We start from the raw sequence: 6,360 nt of genomic DNA on the forward strand, positions 1-6,360 counted from the left end.
TGCTTTCAACATGATCGTTAGAGGTTGATGACACCAGATTGTGCAAACGAGGGGACTAGTCCCTTAAGATCCGGGGGATACAAGGACAATCTCGATGATAGTGGTCCCCTTTGCAAATGACACATGGAGATTTAGGTCTGGACGGTGCCGTGTGTGGATTTTCACTAGATGATGCATGATTACCCCTTTTTGCCTTTGGCTCCTTCTTCTTCTTTTCCTTCTTCTCCTTCCCTCTCTTCTCTTTCTTGGTTACTTGATTTTTTGCTTTACCAGCTTCATCAAGCGAAGAGGAAGGAGGAGAGGGAGAAATAGACGAAGTAGAAGGTTGGGGGGTAACTCTAGTATCATCTAGTTGCTAACTTGATTGTTCAGGAATCACAGTATTTTGAACGACGGAGGTCGAGAAGAGCCATATTGGCAAGCCAATCGTCAATCCTGGAAGTGGCAATGTGGCCATATGAGGTGCACCAACATCTCCCCAAGAGGAGAAAGGACCAGGATTTCCTCCAAGGGTAAATCCTTGGTTGGTGGGAACAATGATGCTATTCCAATTAAAATAAATTTTAGACGCTTTGACACAACTTGCTTTTTCAATTTTTAAGAGTCAAGAAAAAACAAAAGATGACTCTAGTCACCTTCGATTTTTAATGATACTGAAGTGCCAAGTGCTCAGATGGACCTTTTCCTTTAAGGAGTCTGAAAAGGAATGAAAGAGACTACTCTAGAAATCTAGACAGAAGGATTACCAAACCAATCGCAAAACTGCAGAATACTTTTTACGGTACGGCAGTCAATCTTCCTGAATGTTGTGTTCAATGCATTGCGATCGATAGAGCGACAGACACGACTTCCTATGGATAAAGGATATAGCCTATTGTGGTCTCCCAATATATTCTCGACGGTACATGGGAGCACAAGCCGTACTGGCACTTGTCCTCTCAAAGAGGAGGAATCACCCAACCTACGATGAAAGCGATAGTTACCAGGATTTACAACGCCGGAATAGTCTCTAGCCTAGACTTCTAGATGTTGTGCGTTAGGTTCCAAAGCGTTTTTATGTTCATTGAATTTATTTTACAGTTGATCTTTCTTGAAAAGTTTTCCTTTCAGGTTCACCGCGTGATGTAGATATACAATTCCTAAAATTCAATCTAAGATGATAAACAACCATTTGATCTTATTTTTGCAATGAAAATCCTAGCTACTAAAGAAAGAGAGATGATATTCTTTCAACATAGAGCAGAGAACACACACTAGATGCACTGTCCTAAATCAACAAGCAGTCTAAATGCAAATGCACATGCATGTATTTTTTTTCAGCCTTATTAATGTGTGAATGACAAGAAGAATGCTAAGTACAAATCTGAATTATCTCTTCAAATCGACAATACTAACAATTTTTCTTCAAAACACAAAAGCTGGAAGATAATGACGACACTTTGCGATTTTGAATTGAAAACTGCTTTCGACACTTGAAAAACTACTAATTCAAATCAAATGCAAGAGCAACTGTATAATCGATCATCAAGAATGATAGGATTCTTTTCTTTGACTGAAAATGACACTTGCGGCACTTCCAAATCAAAAGATGACAGTTTGATTACGCTACTTTTTGTAAAAGAGAACTATAAATGGTGCACAATACATAAAAACATTCACAATTATTTGTACTATGGAGGTAGAATCATGCAAAGGAAGGGAGTTTCCACAGTGGTATACTGATCACAGACAACAAAACTCCTGAATAAAGTTGAAGAGAGCGAACAAAGAAACCAAAATCCAGAAGCAGAAGAGGTCTTATTTGATCAGCGCACCTGCAACACAGGGAAAGTGCGATGTAGTGCACCTACTGCACATGGAAGGTGCGAGCATCCAGATTCCCAAGAGGAGAAAGTGCGATCATCCAGGGACGAGACTTCAACTTGGTTCTTGGTCACAGTTTGCAACTTATTTCAGGGATTTAGGCCGAGCTAATGATAGTCAGTATATAGAAATCACAGGGGCTGATCTAATGAGGTTACTAGAGCCACCACTAGGGAAATTAAGATGTTTGCAAATCGATTGTTTAGTTTATAAACAAAACCTGGAGATAGACTGAAGCAGCATTGATCTACTTTGCACTTGCATAGCAAATGCAGTTTGAAGGCTAGCTGGCTTAACTTCAGGTTCCATCTGTAAGTTTATAAAGCAAACAAGTATAAACACACAAACAAGCTATTCGCTCCCCAATATGGTCGCCATTTTGTTATCAGGAAATCTAGTGTCTATGCAGAGCTGCTAGTCCCACTAAGACGGGTAGCTATCTTAGAAACAAACATATTAAATTTACTTTCATTTTCCTTTATGAGAAGTAGATAGGAGAGTATCAAAGAATACCAACCTTGATCTTTTTCCTGGTTCTTTGTTTGTTCCTTCTCCTCACCGACTGGTATTTTCCGCTTCTCCCTTGACCAATCCACTTCAAAGAGTACCTGTAAAGTCAAAGCAGCATAATACCTCCAAAGTGTAGAGACCTACAATCATAAACAATATAGGACCAGATATATATTGACCACACAAATGCATATACTATCAAACCTACAAGAATGTGGAGGAAAACTTGAATAACTTTATTGATGTAAAGATTAGAAGAGAGGATTACAACCCATTGATCTGACCCAACATCATCCTCCCAACATGAAAGCCCTTCTTCACCTCATGAAAAGCTTAGATCACCCAACACTATGATATTCCACTAGGAAACCAACAACACTTCCTTACAAGATACAAAATTCCAGCCTCTGGATCTCTGGGATGAGGGATCCATATATAGATGATTGTAGGGAGGTGAGTCAGCTTCTGGGATTTTGATTAGTGTCCTCTCTCTGATAGTTCTTGATTCCACTTGGATATTGATGATCTCTTACTCATCCCTGGGCGAATTCAGAGAGGCAAGTGTCACAGGGAAGTTTTTGGAAGATTCCATGATCATCCACCTCGCAAACTGTCTCTACCATTTGTCCATTCTCATCCATTGCACCCTACAGAAGGGATTTGTAGTATGCATTGCACCTTTTACACTGGGCAGGTGAGATGCATCACACCCTTAGCACTGAGCAACCTGTATGGTCCAGTTTTGACCAGTTCTGAGCAGTTTTCTGTGGAGAACTTCTGGGAGATGATGTAATTAGCTGACCTTGTTCCTTTAGGGCATGAAACAATACTTTTAGGGACTCAGAAGCCCTTGGTTTATGGACATATATGATTGGGTTTGCAGTTCCCAAAAATGTCTATAAAAACTTCTACGGTTTTCACCGGCACCATTGGTTTCTCCACCACAATCTTGTCTGACTTTGACACATTTGAAAGATCAAGCCAGGAGTTCATATAATGTGCTCAAGGACAATTGGGAGAAATTGAATACTGATAATATGAACAAGAAACCTTCCTTAATCAAAGCGATTGTCATGTATTTTTTGAGGGAGGTGCTAAAGAATGGAATTTTGGCATGCATGAATACAGTTGTATCATAAATGGGTACTTTCCTGATAAGTTATTTCATAGATTATTCAAGTGGGAAAAAGTTGTTTCATAACAAGGGCTATGACTTAGGCTTTGTGGTTTTCTCTGCCAAATTAGTGGAGATTCTGACCACTAGGAATCTTTTTTTCCCATTGCAATAATCTCATTCTTCTTAATTTGGCCTTGAATGGGCTTACTAGAAGCATACATTCTACCCTTGGTTCACTCTTGAATAGCAAGAATTTATATTATATGATAATAATATGAGTCGAGACATTCCAAAGGCACTCTCTAAGAGTAAATTTTTTAGTAAGCTTGACCTCAACTGTAACAAATTCAATGGAACAACACCCAAGGGTATTTATGATATCCCACTATACATTATTTACTTCTTCACTAAAATTCTCTTAGAGGAGAAGTTGAATCAGAAATTGGAAATTGTAATATATTGCTTGAGTTGCAACTGGGGAGTAATTATTTGAGTGGGAGTATTCCCGATGAGATTGGTTGGATCAGTAATCTGCAAATAACATTGAATTTAAGCTTCAATCACCTTGAGGGTTTGATCCCCTCAACTCTAGGAAGGCTTGAAAAGATGGTTTCTTTGGATGTATTAGAAAATAATTTATCTAGAGTGATTCCTGTAAATATTAAAGGCATTGAGAGCTTAATAGAAGTTAATTTCTCCAAGAATTTGTTTTCAGGGATAGTTCCTACCTCTAGGCCATTTCAAAATAGTCCTAGATAAAGATTCAAAGGTAATAGAGATCTTCGTGGGGAGCCTTTAAACACTTGTGGGAACATCTCCCTAGCAGGACACTATACAAGACATAAATATTCTTTTGGAAAGGTATTAAGGGTGGTTCTGAGATCCGACATTCGGGTTTTTCTGATGGTTACAATTGTCATGGTTTTTTATCTGATCAAGGAGAAGCAAAAACTGGATTTTACTGCACTAGATCCTCCTCTGACTATTGTCACTGGAAATGCCTGTGTAGAGAGTTTGAAACAATGCATTAATGTTGAAAGTGTAGTTGAGGCAACATTGAAGGAATCAAACAAGATGATAAGTGGCACTTTTAGCACTATATATAAGGTCATTATGCCTTTTGGGCTGGTGTTTTTTGTAAGGAAGTTTAATTCCATTGATAAAACTGTGACTCTTCACCAGAATAAAATGATTAGGGAACTAGAGAAATTGGCCAAGCTTTGTCATGACAATGTGACAAGGCGAGTTGACTTTGTTATTTATGATGATGTGGCTTTGTTACTACATTACCACATGCCAAATGGAACCCTTGCCAAACTATTACACAAAGAAGGTGGTACTTCAGAGTTTGAGACAAACTGGCCTAGGCGTTTTTCAATAGCATTGGGAGTGGTTGAAGGATTGGATTTTCTTCATCACTTCCACACACCAATTATCCATCTGGATATTGCTTCTATCAACATATTTCTAGATGCCAACTTTAATCCAATGATAGGTGAGGTTTATATTTCAAAGTTGTTGAACCCATCTAAAGGCACTACAAACATCACTACCATTGTGGGTTCCTTTGGATACATACCCCCGGGTGAGTTGGTTAAATCATTACATGGAACTTTTCTATATAGCATTTCTTGTTTTATTTATTCTCTCTCAAATTTTAGTTTCTTTAATTGGTTGATTCCTTTTTCATTTTCAATTGTAGAAGCTAAAGTTGATAAGACTCCCGATTTACAATAATACAAAGTTATCTCTCAGATTTACAATGACCTAGATATTTTTGACTTAATAATAGTTGTAATCCTTCCCAGCCATAGAAACCATTGTTCTTTAAAATAAAAAATATAGTTGCTTTGATTTTGTGAATCATGGTGAAAGGAGTATGTAAGTGCAAATATCATCTCCCATAACTTATAGTTCTTGCTCATTTAAAAACATTATCTCTATATAGAGGTTGTCCCTATAGGTGAAATTTGACGGTAGTGATTACAATATAGGCTATATCTCTTGTCAGTGCCTGATATTTAGAATGACACAAAATCAAGTCTGATATTGGTCACTATTTTCCTTGAGCCTAGATACTGGAGTAAAGAATCTTGACAACTGTAGGATTTTTATTCTTTTGGAAATATTAGTTTTGGATACACATTTCTTTTGAATTTAATTGTTTCCTACATTTTTAGAGTACAAATATATCATGCAAGTGACAACAATGGGAAAATTCTATAATTTTGAAGTGATCTTGCTTGAAACTCTCACTAGTCAGTTCCCCATAGAGGAAGCCTTCGGTGAGGGAATGGATTTGGTCAAATGGGTTCACAATGCATCTTCTAGGAAAGAGACTCCTAAACAAATTCTTGATGCTAAGTTGAGCACAATGTCCTTTACTTGGAGACAACAAATGCTTGCAACACTCAAAGTGGCCTTGCTTTGTACTGATAACACACCAGCTAAAAGACCTGGAATGAAAAAGGTGGTTGAGATGCTTCAAGAATTAAATGAAGGTGCATGATGAGATAATTTGCTGCAATTTTTCCCCTATCCACTTTTCTTGACATTCTAGTCATTTTTTCCTTATTACTTTCTTGATGATCAACCGCTGCTCTTCAGTAGCACATCGAGAGAGAGGCTTGTAATGTTGTACCTGTCTGATATGAAAGTGTATAAGTATATTAAAATCAATGCCACAAGGAATGGCTCCATGATGTTGCAGATTGCAATAATGTCTAATATTTATGGTTTATATTTCACAAAATATGGAGTGTAGTTGAAAAGTGCATCTTCAATATTATAATTGTAATATTGCTTTCTTAGCTTTGTTTAGGACATCTTCAACTTCCATGGTAAGGACACCCAAAAATTCTAGACAGACC

The 6,360-nt window shown here is 37.6% G+C and overlaps 1 pseudogene; it reads left to right on the forward strand.

Annotated features, from left to right (window-relative positions):
- Nucleotides 1-3,512: 3,512 nt before the first annotated feature.
- On the forward strand, nucleotides 3,513-5,999 carry LOC149220489 (leucine-rich repeat receptor-like tyrosine-protein kinase PXC3; annotated as a pseudogene).
- The last annotated feature ends 361 nt before the right edge of the window (nucleotides 6,000-6,360 follow it).

Source organism: Pinus tabuliformis, chromosome Q (genome assembly GCF_031772625.1).
Source record: "Pinus tabuliformis cultivar Carrire ecotype Pingquan chromosome Q, CPIR1, whole genome shotgun sequence".
NCBI classification, from domain to species: Eukaryota; Viridiplantae; Streptophyta; class Pinopsida; order Pinales; family Pinaceae; genus Pinus; species Pinus tabuliformis.